This window comes from Balaenoptera acutorostrata, chromosome 9 (genome assembly GCF_949987535.1).
Source record: "Balaenoptera acutorostrata chromosome 9, mBalAcu1.1, whole genome shotgun sequence".
Taxonomy (NCBI): Eukaryota; Metazoa; Chordata; class Mammalia; order Artiodactyla; family Balaenopteridae; genus Balaenoptera; species Balaenoptera acutorostrata.
In genome coordinates this window covers 67947151-67966179 of record NC_080072.1, presented here as the reverse complement: position 1 = coordinate 67966179, position 19029 = coordinate 67947151, and positions in this window count along the sequence as shown.

Here is a 19029-nt window from a genome sequence, read left to right as displayed (position 1 = left end):
TGCAATTGTTTGAGAAGTCATATGGAGAGGTCCATGTCACAAGGAACTGAGGTCTCCTGCCAACAGCCGTATGAGTGACTTGGAAGTGGATCCTTCTGCCCCAGTCAAGCTTCCAGATGACCGCAACTTCAGCATACACTTGACTGCAACTTCACAAGTGTTCCTAAACTAGAGCCACGCAGGTAACCTTCTCCTAGAGTCCTGATCTTCAGAAACTGTGTTAGATATTTAATGTTTAATGTTTTAAATCACCAAGTTCTGGAGTAATTTTTTATACAGACTGGATAACTAATGCTGATTTTGGTATTTGGATGTGGGAGTGCTGTAACAAATACCTAAAATATTGGGAGTGGCTCTGGAACCAGGCAGGGGGTAGAAGCTAGAATGATATTAAGAAGATTATTAGTGAGGAAACTGTCTGCCAAACATGATGGACTTTGAGAAGGCTTCTTGTGATGGCTTAAAGGGATGTGAGGATAATACTGGAAAACAGGAAGGAAGATCCCAGTTATGTGGTAGCTAAAATTTTAGCAAAATTTTTGTCTACAGTAATGTGGAAAGTAGAAAATATGTTTGTTGAACTGAATGACCCAGTTAGGGAGATTCCTGGACAAAATGTTTTTCTCCCTGTTGCTTATAGTAAATGAGAAAGAAAACAAAAGCAAAGACTGTTATACATGAAAAAGTTGGGATTTGATTGTTTTGAAATGTTTAAGCCTCTGAAGATAGAAAAGGATGTTAAAATTAATAAAATGATTTCTTAATTTTAAAAATTAAGCAATCCAGGGCACTTCCAGGAAAGCCAAAGATACAACAAATATGGTAACTGAAAAATATTCTGATAAGGTTTCAGAAAGATTGAAGGTGGTGTAAGTCAGGCAGAAGACCCTCCAGAGAGAATGGGGCTTCTAGGAAAATTAAGGGAGTTGTCCCTCAGCATTACCCAGGATTGTACAGGGACCCACAGTAGAGAAAGGCTTATCCCAAAGGGATTTGCAATTGTAGCTTTTGTAAAATGGAGTGAACTCCAGGAAGATTCACAGGGGATCCAAGAAGTTTTTAAGAGGATTATATCAGTAGAAACAATGTCAGCTTGGAGCAAAAGGGACAGAAAGAGGACAAAATGAAAGGCCTTTGGACTCCCAAACTCTATGAGTAGGAAATAGGCTGATAAGACTGCTTACCTGTAAATACACAGTAAGTCTCATAGAAAAGGAAGAACGGCTCAGTGTAAACAAGAGCCTAGAAGGCAAACCCAAGTGCTATAGAGAATAACTCCTGAACAGGAGTAGGACTATTTATATTAAAAAAACTTTCAACATTTTCCCAGCTGGATCTCAGAACTTCCAGGAAATATGACTCCTATGTGCCACTCATGTCTCCCTTTTGTGAAAAGGGATGTAAATGTATGTAGAAATTGTTCTATGCTTCTGTTGGATGCATGAGGGCAGATAACTAGTTTCATTAATTTATAAGACCTCAAATTGAAAGGAAATAACTTTAGGATTTTAACATATGAAATTATATCCAAGGATCCTTATTGGGCTTTAGTTAGATGACAAGATTATGTACTTCAAGCAGATGCTATAATTGAATGAAGCTCTGGGGGGCCTTGAATGTGTTTTGTGTATTTTTCATGTTAAGAGTGATGCGAATCATTGGATCCAGAGGGCAGACTGTGGTAACCAGCTTGTGAGATAACCTCTACTGATCCCCACCTCCTAGTACTCATGTCCCTGTATATTCCCTACTTACATTATATCACAGATGCTCTGTGTGTACAATAGAACAAAACAGAAGAGACATTGTGAAACTTTGGAAACTGTAGGTTATAAAAGACATTGAATATTCTTCTTTTTTTCTCTCTCCCCCTCTTTCTCTTTTTCCACTAGGGGAAACCACCTACTATGTCATGGGCAATGCTATGGAACTGATATTTGAATGAGATTCTCTAGCCCATGTCAAGCCTCCAGATGACTACAGTCCTACCTGACAGCTTGACCGAAACCTCATGACAGCCCTTGAATCCAAAATATTCACTTAATCTGCTCCAGGATTTCTGATTGTCAGAAACTGTGTGGGAAAAAAAATGCTGATTTAAGTTGATAAGTTTGGGAGTACTTTATTAGCCAAAAATAGATAATTAATACACCACTTATGCAAAGTAATGGTGTGTGGTATAGCTGGTCTGAGCATCACCCTGTCTTATTGCTTCACCAGATAAAAATCAAAGCAGGAGATGGGAGAATCCATTATAACCATTGAACAACAGTAGCAACTAAACATGGCTTCTGCTGTTTGATTTGCACTCAGTTATTCCTTAGAGCACTACAGGAACCTTAACTGGGTAAGTGAGATGTACTGTGATTTATTGCCCACCTGCTAAGTCAACTCTGCTTCCATCACTCTCGTGTTGCAATCCATACTTTACCCACAAAGAATTACTCATATGTCCCCAATGTGTCATATTTTTGATATGTTTCTATATGATTTTTCCTTTATCCTATTGTCTTCTTGTACAGCTAACAAATTCCTTCTCATCCTTCTTCAAATATGTCGTCTTCTATAATGGCTTCTATAATGTTTTCAAGAAAATTGGCTCATTCCTTTGCCTACTAATGTACCTTGAATATAATTCTTCCTGATATCTGTAATACTACAATATCTCTTTATTTCCAGTGCTTCCTATAGTGTCATGTACAGAATAGGTGTTATTAAATATTTTCTGGGTTAAGGAAAGAATGAACAGATGAGACAGCACTCAGGATATCTGATGGATAGGAAATATACAATAAACACTTAATAAACTTCAGTTCTAGAATAAAGAGATGTAACATGCAACTAGAAAGTGACAATTTTTATGATACTGTTTCTAAATGTACTGTTACCTTAAAATACAAATATTTAACATATCACAAAAACAGACCCCTTGATTTAATATATGGGACTGAATTTTTATTTGTGCAGAAAAAAAAAAAGCTGTATTTTCCACTCTGGAGATTATTGGTTGGGCTAGTTGAATATTATAAAGTTGCTGAATCCCATTTATATTTCCAGAGATTATAAATTATGTTTCATGACCAGCACATCTAGCAATGGCAAAAGAGAGGCCAAGCAATTGGACTCAGCCAAACTGAATCCCAGATTCCAGCACACTTCATAAAACAGCAGGCAGCAGGGCCAGGGAGAGAGTTTCAGTTGACTTCTCAGCACACATTGACTAAACACCTACCACAAGCTTGAGCTTAATAATGGGTGTGGACCCTGTTCAATAGGTTCTTACAACAGAATATAAGAAATAAGGAAATGTGGCAAATGACCCTAATAGAATGATGGATAAGATGCCATAGAGATGTAACAAATAAACAGAAATTGAAAAGAGGGAAAGAGGAATCTTAAAAGAATGGTGGATCATGAACGGCGTGATGGAGAATGTGGCATCTGAAAGAGGTTTTGAAGTATAGTTACACACCAATATATTCAATCACTCATTCAATACTCATAAAAATCAGTACAGCATAGGATTAAGAGCATCACAGTGAGAGCCAGAAAGAACAGATCTGGAACTGTGCTTTTCCTTCTTACTAACTATATGACCTTGAAGGTATGATGTTACCTTTCTGGGTCTCAACCTTATCATACGTAAAATGAAGATAATAATATTTGTTCCTAGAATTGTCAGAAGGAATATGTAAGAAAATCTGTGGAAAAATATTATACAACCTACCACATGTGCAGCTACAAATGCATCAAAGTTATTATTGCTGGTCTTATTATAGTTATTAATATTAATATTATTACTCTTATAGCCACCTGGAGACCCACAAAGATGAACTTATCTCTTTACTCATTCATACTGTTATGGATGCCAATATGATGCCTGAAGTTGAGGTAGCTTCCATGTGAAGATGAGAAAAAGCCAGGAGAATGATACAATGACAGAGATGTTCACTCTGTTTTCATTGAGTCTTTGAACCATACCATCAGCATCTTATTACAAGATGCTTGTTATATGAGAGTCACAATTCATGTATTTTAAGTCACTAGTTAACAAATTTTATTTACTTGCATCCCAAAACACTCATGGCTGATCTATTAACCATCCAACAAAGCCCTTCCAGAATGATTAAGATATAGGAGATGCTACATGGCAGGATGATTTTGGTAGGTGAAAGTAGCCGCATTCATTCTAGAAGATAATACTAATACAAAGGCTCACTAGATTCCAGGCTGGGAGTAAAGGGGACTGTTGGCTCCTGGATTCAGACTGCAAGCCCTTCCCTCCTCTTCCCCTTATCTCCATGCCCATGACAGAATCTCTTTCTTCATTGGTAAAATGGAAATAAATAATAAAGACTTTATAAAGCTGTCATGAAGAATATATACAATAATATAAGGAAATTTTCTTCCTTAGTGCCTGGCAATAGAAATCACTCATTCATTGGTAGTTATTTGTGTTATTTTAGCATCATATTATCATTTCCTAGTGGATTTTCTTGAAAAATTCCCCAGTTATTTAATATGTAAGCAACTAGGCTTCTTATTTGAAGTATAAATTCCTCCTGGAGAGGACCCAAATATTCTACTTATTTATTTATTTATTTTAATTTTTATTCATTTATTTATTTATTTTTTGGCTGTATTGGGCCTTTGTTGCTGCGCACGGGCTTTCTCTAGTTGTGGAGAGCGGGGGCTACTCTTTGTTGCTGTGCGTGGGCTTCTCATTGCAGTGGCTTCTCGTTGCGGAGTACGGCTCTAGGGGTGTGGGCTTCAGTAGTTGCGGCACACGGGCTCAGTAGGTGTGGCTTGCGGGCTCTAGAGCGCAGGCTCAGTAGTTGTGGCTCACGGGCTTAGCTGCTCTGTGGCATGTGTGATCTTCCTGGACCAGGGCTCAAACCTGTGTCCCCTGCACCGGCAGGAGGATTCTTAACCACTGAGCCCCCAGGGAAGCCCCTCTATTTATTTTTGATCCCTTTCTCTTATCACCAATCCCACCTGCCAATCAGTCAGAGCCCAGCTCAAAGGCCAGCTTATTGAACTGAATATTTCCAAATTACCTTTAGGTATAAAAGCATCACTATCCCTTTACATATTTGAGGCTGCTTCCATGATATAAATGCAAAAAAAACCTGAGAGTTTTTTTTAACATAATTCTATCATACTAATTTATCCTTGGAAGTTAAAATTTCTAAAAGTTAAATAGGAACCTAAGCTTTTCCTTGACATATACAGTTACTTCCTGGGTATAATGAAGAGAAGTTTGCAAACTGTGGGAGAATTTCATTAGAATAACTTGTTTTGATTATATTTTAAATGGTGATAATAAGGAAGCATTCTAACTAATGGCTCTATTAGCATATTTCTTGGAAGTCATGTTAACATTTTGTGACAGAGTTGAATCTAAATTAATGAATAACTTAGAGAGAAAAAGTTTCTGCTCTAACTATAATTATATTTGCAAGTTCTTGAAATTATGGAGTAGAACAGTTTCTAAGGTCACAGTCACCGGGATCAAGTAGACCTATCTGATCCTATCCTGATTCTGATTATTTCCCATGGGCTTTTGAGAGAAATTACATAATATCTCTAAGTCTCATTGTTCATTTGTAAAATGTTGATGATCCTTTTATTCACTTAATAGAGTTATGAGAATTGGATAAAACCATGTACGGAAAATACATTAAACAAAGCTGACACATAGTAATTGCTCAATAAACACTGGGACGTCATACTGTGGACTGCAGGTATAATCTAGACATTAGTTAGGCTCTCCTTTCTTCTTAATACCTGGATTGAATTAACTTGACAAGCCCCCCCCCCCGCCCCCCATTGCATACCAAATTTCTTCTCCAATATTTCTGAAATTCTGAGGGAGGTCAATTGTTATAGTCACATTTCACCTTGGACTTCGTCTATTCAATATAGTTCTCTGTGTGAATTTCAGGATTTTCCCTTTGTTGCTGTTTAGTGTTAATTCAAGCAAAACAAAGCACAGTCCCTGATTTTCTTCTGTAACAAATTTAGTTCTTTTTAGACCCTACTGCCAAACTCAGCCTCAAATTTCAGGTTTGTATAACCTTATCATTAAAAATTCATTAAGGTACTCCACCAAACAACTGGACTGCCCCACCACTTGGTTTCTGTTGCTCACCTCCTTATCTGATAATAATGTCACCGCCACCTCCCTCCCCATCCCCTCCACACATGTTAGAAAGCAGCAAGGACCGTGATTATTTTGTGTTTATTTTTTGATGTCTTTTCAGCATTTTGAGTAAAGGAAATGCAATATTGTATGTTTTTAATCACCTTATGTATGGGCAGGTTGAGTTGCTATTAAGCACCCATCTAACTAAAAGGACAGATCTTATCTTGTAAAGACCTGTTGGTCTGTTCTTAGTTATAAGTTGAGCAGCCTGACCTACTCTACAAGGGCAGGCCATCTGTTTAAAGAAGATAAGATTTATAGTCAAAATTCATATGCTCCCATTCTGGCCTTAGTATCCTCATCTGTCCAAAGAGAGAACTAATATTTTATCTGTCCAATATAGTGCTTGTGATGAATAAATTAGAAAATCAATATTAATATATTTTGTAAATTTTAAAACATGACACATGGGTTACTTTGTACTGAAGCATGGAGGAATAGAAAAAAACATGGACCCTAACATCAATAGACCTGGTAAGTGACCTTGAATGAGTCTTTTTATCTCTCTTTACTGCCTCCTAAGAATGAGAAAAATAATAATATCTTTCTACAGATGTGTTATAAAAACTAAGCATGGAAAGCATGGAAAGAAAAAGATCAATGAATTCTAGTCCTTTGCCTTTCTCATATATTTGGCCCTGGGAGTCAAGAATATTATCTTGCTTCTTGCCCAGCATTCTGTTAGTTCTCGTCCTGGGAGAGATGTTGGTAAATTTGCTGTAGCTGACGGGCGGCAGTATCCTAGCAATCAGGAGCACAGAGGATACTACTGACTTTTGGCCTTGTTTGGACCAAGGGTCAGGGGGATGATCATTTTAAGGACATTCTGCTTTCCTCTAATGCGTCTGAATCTTCATTTGTTCAGTGTCACTGTCAGGTTGCTGCCCAAAGAGATCAGTAGGTGAGAGGCTTCCTGCTTGGTACTACTGACAAAGGATGCTTTATGTCTGGTTTCTGCTGAGCATAAGGTAGAAATGAAATTTGTCATACCACATCCCCTTTTTAGAGAGAAGAACTTCAAAAATTGCCATCTGTGCTAATTGCCTTTTGTAATAATATGAAGTCTTGCAAAAAATAACAATGAGTGTCTCTAAGGTACCAGGCACTGGGCTAGTTGCTGGGATTGCAGAGAAGAACCCCACACAGTGGTCTTATTCCTGCCTTCATGTTATTCTCAAATAAGGGGAGGCTCTGAGACTCCAGTTTTAATTCTGTATAGGCTCAACTTAAGCTGGGACTCAAGATGAATAAATGTTCACCAGAGAATGAAAAAATGTTTGAGTCTTAAGCTCTCTCAGAACACTTAGAAGCCATTGTGTTGTTAATGGGGTGGAATTTAACAGGGAAGGAGTAAAGAGGGGCCACAGTAGGGATAGACATTTATGTCATGGCATCTATGTTACTTAGCAAGAAATTGAATGTTTGTTAGTAGGTAAGAGAGCTTGTTAGAAAAGTGTATCAAAATTGTCACTTTGATATACTATGCTCTCTCTTTTTTTCCAGGGCATGTGCAATTCCATACCAGTCCCAGCTCTTATAAAAGATGTTGCTGAGGCCAATGCTTTCCGCAGTGAACTCACCTCTTGACTTTGACTACCTTAGTGCTTTGTTTGAACAAGAGCTGTGGGGGAAGATCTAGGCTGGCAGCAGCTTTTACTCTGCAACCCTCTGCTACCCTCTTCTGGTAGGAGTCTATCACTGCAATTAGCCCATCAAATCCAGGTGACTCTATCATCTCTAGGTAGGGTTGGTAATGGCCAAACTGAGAAAAATGACATGGGGCAGACCTCATAGCCAGACCCAGCTCCAGGCTTTAGGAAAGCAAGTCCCATCCCAGAATTTGACATCTGAAGGCTATGGTGAGAGACTTCAGGTGGAGGGCTTAGACAAACAGTCCACATCAGGCAGTGACCCATTCAATTATTGGCATGCTCCCCAAAAAAGTGTAGGCAGGACATTAGTAACAAAAGGATTATTTTTCATTAGACCACATTAGGAAGCTAAGGCAGCAGGTCGATCAACACCTTCTCATTACACCTTTCCCGATCATCCTATTTAAAATTAGAATCTTCCCACTTCTATTTCTTTTAGTGTTTCATTTTTCTCCATAACGTTTAGTCATCTAACAGGCTATATTTAATTGCTTAATTTTGTTAATTGTCTGTATATGCTATTAGAAAACCAGGAAAGCATGGCTTTTTCTTTTTCTGTTGTCACTGCTGTATCCCTAACACTTAGATTAGTTGCTCCATAAGCACTTTCAGAATAAAGAAATATCAGTAGGAATCAGAATCTGGTCACTGGACCATAGGTTGGGGCCAGAATCTTCCATTACAAATACAATGAAGTCCTCCATTCCTGCTGCTTAGAAGTGAGAACCAGACACAAGACAGTAGATATGAATTGAATTAGCAAAACTGGGCCCAAGATTAGTCTCGCTTTTGGTAAGTGTGATTGCTGAGTTTGGCTATAGTTCTCAAAGTTTATAAGAACTACCTAGGAAGCTTGTTTAAATGCAGATTTCTGAATTCCTATCCCCAGAAATTATAATTCAGAGGGAATGGATTGTGGTTCAAACATCTGGATTTTAAACAAGCACCCCCAAGATATTCTAATACAGGAAGTCTACTAATGACACTTAGAGAAAAAAAAAAAAAAGTCCTTCATGATTCAAGATTAAAATCATTCTTAGAGATTGAGGAAGATCCTTCAGGTGGGAATTTTGCTTGGTTGCAGAGGCTGGGAACAAGTGGGGCCTGAGGGTATCACAGTAACACTGTAAGCTTGATTTCGGCACTTGTTAAAATGTACTTTCTGCAATCTTATTCTCAGGGGTTGCATTTTAATATACAACAGGTGATTTTGATGCTAGAAGTCCAAAAGTCATACTTTGAAAAATACTGGCTTAAAGGGAAGGGAAGGGAAATTAGAAAAAAAAATCTATTATGTGCAGATGTCAAACACTGGGCCAAAAGAGCTCTACACAGAGGTAAATTTTATGACCATTATTTTACAGATGAGAAAAATGAGAACCACACACTATATAAGACCCTTGAGGTCACACTGATTGGAAAGAGGTGAGCTTTGACTCAGATGAAGGAATTCCTGAATTCGCTGTCTATGATCCTTCAACTGCTGTTAGGTTTATCTAGTATTCACAGGGATTGTCTTGTAGTATTTATATAATTTGGCCAACTGTATGTAGTTGTGTAAACCCTGCCACAATCAAGATATAGAATCTTACTACATCCCAAAACGTTCCCTGGTGACGTTTTGCAATTATTCCCTTCTCCCCTCACTGGCAACCACGTTTCTATTTTCTGTTTCTATGACTAATTTAAATACCTCATATAAGCGGAATCTTGCAACTTTTGTCTTTTAGCTACGGGATTATTTCACTCACCGTAATGTCCTTAAGGGTCATCCATGTTGTAGTATATGACAGGATTTCCTTTTTGAAGCCTGAATAATAGTCATATATATGTATATATATACACACTAGATATATAATGTATATAAAATATTAGGTTGGCCAAAAAGTTCCTTTGGTTTTAAAGAGGGGGGGAAAAAAAAGATACATTTTTCATTTTCACCAAGATCTTTATTGAACAACGTATTCACCCTTTTGTTCCACTACCTTCTGCCATTTTTCAGGCAACTTCATAATTCCATCTTCCCAAAACTTTTTATCTTTTTGAGCAAAGAACTGTTCCAGGTGCCTTTTACAGTCTTCCAGGGAATTGATGTTTCTTCCATTAAGAGAATTTGGTAAACACCGAAATAAATGGAAATCCGAAGGTGCAATGCCTGGTAAATACGGCAGATGAATCAGAACTTCCCAGCCAAGCTGTAACAGTTTTTGCCTGGTCATCAAAGAAACATGCAGTCTTGCGGTATTCTGATGGAAGATTATGCATTTTCTGTTGATTAATTCCAGACGCTTTTCATCAAGTGCTGCTTTCAGTTGGTCTAACTGGGAGCAGTACTTGTTGGAATTAATCATTTGGTTTTCCGGAAGGAGCTCATAACAGAGGACTCTCTTCCAATCCCACCATATACACATCACCTTCTTTGGATGAAGACAGGCCTCTGGTGTGGTTGGTGGTGGTTCATTTCGCTTGCCCCATGATCACTTCCATTTAACATAATTGTACAGTATCCACTTTTCAATGCCCGTCACAATTTGTTTTAAAATGGAACATTTTCATTCCATTTAAGTAGAGAATAGCATGCGGATATAAGGTCAAGAAGTTTTTTTTCACTAAACTTTTGTGGAACCCAAATATCAAAGCAATGAACATAACCAAGCTGGTACAAATGATTTTCAACGCTTGATTTGGATATTTTGAGTATGTCGGCTACCTCCAGCGTGGTAAAATGTTGACTATTCTCAGTTAATGTCTCGATTCGATTGCTGTCAACTTCAACTGGTCTACCCGACTGTGGAGCATCATCCAGTGAGAAATCTCCAGCACGAAACTTCACAAACCACTTTTGACACATTCGATCAGTCACAGCACCTTCTCTATACACTGCACAAATCTCTTGTGTTTCAGTTGCATTTTTACCTTTCTTGAAAAAATAAAATAAAATATGCTGAAAATGTTCCTTTTTTTCTTCCATCTCCAATATTAAAATGGTTACATAAAAATTCACCAATTTTGATAAGTTTTTTTAAAAATACATGCTGATATGACAGCTGTCACAATACAATCTAACAAAATTGTTTCGAATGAAGTTAAAGACAACTAAGTGCTACTAGAGCCATCTTACGGAAAAAACTGAAAGAACATTTTGGCCAACCCAATATATATTTTCTTTATCCATTCATTCACTGATGGACACTTAGGTTGTTCCATGCTTGGCTATTTTAAATAATGCTGTAATGTACATGGATATGCAAATATCTCTTTGAGATTCTTTTTTTTATTATTCTTTTGGATAAATACCCAGAAGTGGGATTGCTGGATTATATGGTTATTCTATTTTTAAATTTTAAAGAAATCTCCATACTGGTTCCCAAAGCAGCTGCACCATTTTACATTCCCATCAACAAGGGTTCCAATTTCTCCACATCCTCAACAACACTTATTATTTTGTTTTTTTGATAGTGGCCATCCAAACTGGCATGAGGTGATACCTCACTAGGGTTTTGATTTGCATTTCTCTGATGATTAGTGGTGTTGAGCATTAAAGAAAATGTTTTTAACGTCTTTCGTCCCACTGGGGGTCCAGCACTCTTTTGGCACCACAGACCAAATCCCTGACTCTGGTGCCACCTCTGTGGCTGTGCCCGCCCCAGCTCCTCCCGGCACCTTTAGCGTATTTAATGGCCATATTTATATCTTCTTTGGAAAAATATCTACTTAAATCCTTCTTACTTTCTCCTAGGGATGTTCTTATCCAGCTGATCTCTCAAAAAATTCTTAGAGGGGGGACCACGGACACCTAAGGGGACGGGAGGAACCACCAGTGACCGGGTAGGACGTGGGGCGTGGGGGGAGTGAAGGGGGAGGAGAAGTGGAAGCGGAACGGGACTGGCGCCCCTGAGGGGCGGCTGGGGGAGGGGAAGGGTTCCCACACCCGAAGGGGGAAATTGGGGGACCATTGGGAGGGCAGAGGATCAAAAGGGAGCGTGGCCAGGTTTCCCCTGCTCCTTTGGGCACCCGGGAACCTGCTGAGATCCCAGGCCTGATCCTCTGCCCACCGAGGCCCCCTCCAGCCGCGCGGGTCCTGAGGGAGTGGGAGGGAGGGAAGGGGGAGCAAAAGTAAAGACCAGACCTCTGGAACCGGCACTCCTGAGGGGGGCGCTGGGGGAGGAGAGGAGTTCTACACCCAGCGGGACCCACCCATGGTTAGGGGTCCAGTGGGGAGGTGGGAGACCCTGGGGGAGATGGTGGGGGGGCACGGAGGAATGGAAGGGAAGCGTTTTCCCTGTCCACTTAGGCACCAGGGAGCCTGTTGGGCTCCTGGGACTAATTCTCTGCCCTCGGAGCCTCCCTCCTGCTGCACAGAGCCCAAGCCCTGCCCCTACATCCCCAGCCAGGGCCCTACCTCTACACTCGGAGACCCCCTTTGAGACCCCCTACAATGCGCTGGGACTAAACCCCACCCACACACCCTCACCCAGGGCCTTACCTCCAAACTCCGGACCTCCACACTCCGGAGGCCCTCCTTTCCACATGCTGCCTCTCCTCTTCTGCACAGGTCCTAAGCAGAGGCCCCACCCCACCTAAGCCCCGCCCCCAGGGCTTTATCCAGCCATGTGGGTGCTGAGCCTAGGCCCTGCCCCACACTCAAACGACACCCTCCCCTGCCTAGGAAGTGCCCCACCCTAAACCCTGCCCCTGCCTATGTTCCACCCCCACCTAAACTCCACCCCCATAGCCAGAGCTTTTTTTCTTTTTTTTCCCCCCCTCTTTTACATTAAGGTTCTGTTTTACCTTGTTGATTCATTGCTGTTGATTTTTTTTAAAGTTTATTTTTCCTAATAAATCTTTTATTTTTCTAATTTTATTTTATTCTTTATACTTTGTTAGTGATTTCTCCTTTTGGCTTGTTCCCCACACCCTCTATTTTTTTTTTTTCTGTTACTGTTGTGATTTTATTTTACCTTGTTGCTGTTTTTTCAATTATAGTTTTATTTTTCCTAATATATTTTTTATCTTTCTAATTTTACTTTGTCTTTTATTCTTTGATATTGTATTGCTCATTTTTCTCTTTCTTTCTTACTTTTTTTCTTTTTTAACTGCACCACGAAGCTTGCAGGATCTTGGTTCCCAGGCCAGAGGTCAAGCCTGAACTGCTATGGTAGGAGCTCCAAATCCAAACTGCTGGACTAACAGAGAACATCAGACACCAGGGAATATCAATCAGAGTGAGGCCTCCTGGAGGTCCTCATCTCAGCACCAAGAGAGCTCTATCCAACTGCCTGAAAACTCCAGTGCTCGACATCTCAGGCCAAACAACCAGTAAGACAGGAATACAGCACCACCCATCAAAAAAAAAAAAAAAAAAAGAAACGACAAAAAAAATATGTTATAGATGAAGGAGCAAGGTAAAAACCTACAAGACCAAATAAATGAAGATGAAATAGGCAACCTACCTGAAAAAGAATTCAGAGTGATGATAGTAAAGATGATCCAAAATCTCAGAAACAGAATGGAGAAAATACAAGAAACATTTCACAAGGATCAGAAGAACTAAAGAGCAAACAAACAAGTGATGAACAACATAATTACTGAAATTAAAAATACTCTAGAAGGAATCAATAGCAGAATAACTGTAGCAGAAGAATGGATAAGTGAACTGGAGAAAAATGGTGGAAATAACTGCCAAGGAGAAGAATAAAGAAAAAAGAATGAAAAGAATTGAGGACAGTCTCAGAGACCTCTGGGACAACATTAAACGCACCAACATTCAAATTATAGGGGTCCCAGAAGAAGAAGAGAAAAAGAACGGGCCTGAGAAAATATTTGAAGAGATTATAGACGAAAACTTCCCTAACATGGGAAAGGAAATAGTCAATCAAGTTCAGGAAGCACAGAGAGTCCCATACAGGATAAATACAAAGAGAAACACACTGAGACACATATTAATCAAACTATCAAAAATTAAATACAAAGAAAAAATATTAAAAGCAGCAAGGGAAAAACAACAAATAACATACAAGGGAATCCCCATGAGGTTAACAGCTGCTTTTTCAGCAGAAACTCTGCAAGCCAGAAGGGAGTGGCAGCACATATTTAAAGTGAGGAAACGGAAAAAACCTATAACCAAGATTACTCTACCCAGCAAGGATATCATTCAGAACCGAAGGAGATATTAAAACCTTTACAGATAAACGAGAGTTAAGAGTTCAGCACCACAAAACAAGCTTTACAACAAATGCTAAAGGAACTTCTCTAGGTAGGAAACACAAGAGAAGGAAAAGACCTGCAAAAACAAACCCAAAACTATTAAGAAAATGGTAATAGGAACATACATGTCAATAATTCCCTTAAATGTAAATGGATTAAATGCTCCAACCAAAAGACATAGACTGGCTGAATGGATACAAAAACAAGACTCGTACATATGCTGTCTACAAGAGACCCACTTCAGACCTAGGGACACATACAGGCTGAAAGTGGGGGGATGGAAAAAGATATTCCATGCAAATGGAAATCAAAAGAATGCTGGCATAGCAATTCTCATATCAGACAGAATAAACTTTAAAATAAAGACAAGAGACAAAGAAATACACTACATAATGATCAAAGGATCAATCCAAGAAGAAGACATAACAATTGTAAATATTTATGCATCCAACATAAGAGCACCTCAATACATAAGGCAAATGCTGACAGCCATAAAAGGAGAAATCGACAGTAACACAATCATAGTAGGGGACTTTAACACCCCACTTTCACGAATGGACAGATCATCCAAAATGAAAATAAATAAGGAAACACAAGCTTTAAATGACACATTAAACAAGATGGACTTAATTGATATTTATAGGACATTCCATCCAAAAACAACAGAATACACTTTCTTCTTAAGTGTTCATGGAACATTCTCCAGGACTGATCATATCTTGGGTCACAAATCAAGCCTTGGTAAATTTAAGAAATTGAAAATGTATCAAGTATCTTTTCTGACCGCAATGCTATGAGACTAGATATCAATTACAGGAAAAAAAAACTGTTAAAACTACAAACACATGGAGGCTAAACAATACACTACTAAATAACCAAGAGATCACTGAAGAAATCAAAGAGGAAATCAAAAAATACCCAGAAACAAATGACAATGAAAGCACAACAACTCAAACCTATGGGATGCAACAAAAGCAGTTCTAAGAGGGAAGATTATAGCAATACAATACTACCTCAAGGAACAAGAAACATCTCAAATAAACAACCTAACCTTACACCTAAAGCAATTAGAGGAAGAATTTTTAAAAACCCAAAGTTAGCAGAAGGAAAGAAATCATAAAGATCAGATCAGAAATAAATGAAAAAGAAATGAAGGAAATGATAGCAAAGATCAATAAAACTAAAAGCTGGTTCTTTGAGAAGATAAACAAAATTCATAAACCATTAGACTCATCAAGAGAAAAAGGGAGAAGACTCAAGTCAACAGATTTAGAAATGAAAAAGGAGAAGTAACAACTGACACTGCAGAAATACAAAGGATCATGAGAGATTACTACACGCAACTATATGTCAATAACATGGACAACCTGGAAAAAATGGACAAATTCTTAGAAATGAACAAACTGCCAAGACTGAACCAGGAAGAAATAGAAAATATGAACAGACCAATCACAAGCACTGAAATTGAAACTGTGATTAAAAATCTTCCAACTAACAAACGCCCAGGACCAGATGAATTCACAGGCGAATTCTATCAAACATTTAGAGACGAGCTAACACCTATCCTTCTCAAACTCTTCCAAAATATAACAGAGGGAAGAACACTCCCAAACTCATTCTACGAGGCCACCATCACCCTGATACAAAACCAGACAAAGATGTCACAAAAAAACAAAACTACAGGCCAATACTTCTGATGAACATAGATGCAAAAATCCTCAACAAAATACTAGCAAACAGAACCAACAGCACATTAAAAGGATCATACACCATGGTCAAGTGAGGTTTATCCCAGGAATGCAAGGATTCTTCAAAATATGCAAATCAATCAATGTGATAAACCATATTAACAAACTGAAGTATAAAAACCATTTGATAATCTTAATACATGCAGAAAAAGCTTTAGACAAAATTCAACTAGAGAATCCTAAAGACTCTACCAGAAAATTACGAGAGCTAACCAATGAATTTGGTAAAGTAGCCGGATACAAAATTAGTGCACAGAAATCTCTTGCATCCCTATACACTAATGATGAAAAATCTGAAAGACAAATTAAGGAAACACTCCCATTTACCATTGCAACAAAAAGAATAAAATACCCAGGAATAAACCTACCTAAGGAGACAAAAGACCTGTATGCAGAAAACTATAGGACACTGATGAAAGAAAGTAAAGATGATACCAACACATGGAGAGATATACCATGTTCTTGGATTGGAAGAATCAACATTGGGAAAATGACTATACTACCCAAAGCAATCTGCAGATTCAGCGCAATCCCTATAAAACTACCAATGGCATTTTTCACAGAGCTAAAACAAAAAATTTCACAATTTGTATGGAAGCACAAAAGACCCCGAATAGCCAAAACAATCTTTAGAAAGAAAAACGGAAGTGGAGGAATCAGGTCTCTGGCTTCAGACTATACTACAAAGCTACAGTAATCAAAACAGTATGGTACTGGCACAAAAACAGAAATATAGATCAATGGAACAGGATAGAAAGCCCAGAGATAAACCCATGCACATATGGTCACCTTATCTTTGATAAAGGAGGCAATAGTATAAAATGGAGAAAAGACAGCCTCTTCAATAAGTGGTGCTGGGAAAACTGGACAGCTACATGTAAAAGAATGAAATTAGAACACTTCCTAACACCATACACAAATATTAACTCAAAATGGATTAAAGGCCTAAATGTAAGGCCAGACACTCTAAAACTCTTAGAGGAAAACATAGGCAGAACACTCTATGACATAAATCACAGCAAGATCCTATTTGACCCACCTCCTAGAGAAATGAAAATAAAAACAAAAATAAATAAATGGGACCTACTGAAACTTAAAAGCTTTTGCACAGCAAATGAAACCATAAACAAGATGAAAAGACAACCCTCAGAATGGGAGAAAATATTTGCAAATGAAGCAACTGGCAAAGGATTAATCTCCAAAATTTCCAAGCAGTTCATGCAGCTCAATATCAAAAAAACAAACAACCGAATCCAAAAATGGGCAGAAGACCTAAATAGACATTTCTCCAAAGAGATATACAGATTGCAACAAACACATGAAAAGATGCTCAACATCACTAATCATTAGAGAAATGCTAATGAAAACTACAGTGAGATATCACCTCACACAGTTCCGAATGTCTGTCATCAAAAAATCTACAAACAGTAAATGCTGGAGAGGGTGTGGAGAAAAGGGAACCCTCTTGCACTGTTGGTGGGAATGTAAATTGTTACAGCCACTATGGAGAACAGTATGGAGGTTCCTCAAAAAACTAAAAATAGAACTACCATATGACCCTGCAATCCCACTACTGGGCATATACCCTGAGAAAACCATAATTCAAAAAGAGTCATGTACCACAATGTTCATTGGAGCAATATTTACAATATCCAGGACATGGAAGCAACCTAAGTGTTCATCAACAGATGAATGGATAAAGAAGATGTGGCACATATATACAATGGAATATTACTCAGCCATAAAAAGAAACGAAATGGAGTTATTTGTAGTGAGGTGGATGGACTTAGAGTCTGTCATACAGAGTGAAGTAAGTCAGAAAGAGAAAAACACATACCATATGCTAACACATATATATGGAATCTAAAAAAAAATGGTTCTGATGAACTTAGGGGCAGGACAGGTATAAAGACACAGAGGCAGAGAATGGACTTGAGGACACGGGGAAGGGGAAGGGGAAGTTGGGACAAAGTGAGAGAGTCGCATTGACATATATACACTACCAAATGTAAAATAGCTAGCTAGTGGGAAGCAGCTGCATAGCACAGAGAGATCAGCTCGGTACTTTGTGACCACCTAGAGGGGTGGGACAGGGAGCGTGGGAGGGAAACGCAAGAGGGAGGGGATATCGGGATATACGTATGCATATAACTGATTCACTTTGTTATACAGCAGAAACTAACACAACATGGTAAAGCAATTATACTTCAATAAATATGTTAAAAAAAAAAGTTCTTAGACAAAGTTTCCTCTCTGGAGACCACAAGGTAGAAGCGACCTTGCTGTCTTGCTGGCTTCATAAATATCAGCGTTCATGCTGTGTGTGCACTGATTCAGAGCTTTTAGACACCTACAGTTCTATGCCAAAAATAAGATGAAATCATCGTTTCCTAGGCAACAATTTCATGGAAAATACATAGTTTTCCTCTGAAGGTGTCTTAAATGGTAAAATTTACTATTTACTATTTTAATGTGTTCACTTTTTAAAGGAACACTCTATAAACCAAATGCTTTAGCATGCGTGGATTGTTAAATTAGGCAACTAGACTCTGACCAAGTTCTAACTTGTGCACAAGGAGGGCCAGATATACTTTTTTGTGTAAACTCTACATGGCAGATAAAAATGGGGCAGGGTGTTAGGACAGAAGGAAGGATGGAAGAAAAGAAGGAAAGAGACAAGGAGGGAGGGTAGGAGGAAGAATTTACTAATGAACACCCGTGGGATTGTTTTGAAATTTAAAACAAAATGCTCTTCATGATGCTAGTCACTTAGTACATGCTCAGTAAATGGTAACATTATTATTTTTTTATTTTGTTAAACTAAAAACAATTCTTTCTGTGTCAAAAACTTAGGCAAGCACTCAAGCGTTAACTGTATCCGGAAACATGTTCTGGAGTGTGCCTGAGATGGTATATTTTGGACTATGACATCAATGATGGTAAGGCATTGATAGACTGGGACAGACAAATCTGTCCTTTGTTGACCTAAATTGATATTAAGATGTAGAAATGTGCAGTCTGGGTGAATTTCACCCCAATTCCTCCAACTATTTAACACCTCCTGTCTAGAAGGTTTTATATGAAGTATTTTGTACGCATTAACTTTTAAAATTCTGACACCCCTAGAGAAGAAAGATATCATTGTTAATACTTTAAAGGTATGAAACAGATGCTCAAAGATTTTAAGTGATCAGATCAAGCTTGCAAGAGCTGTTTA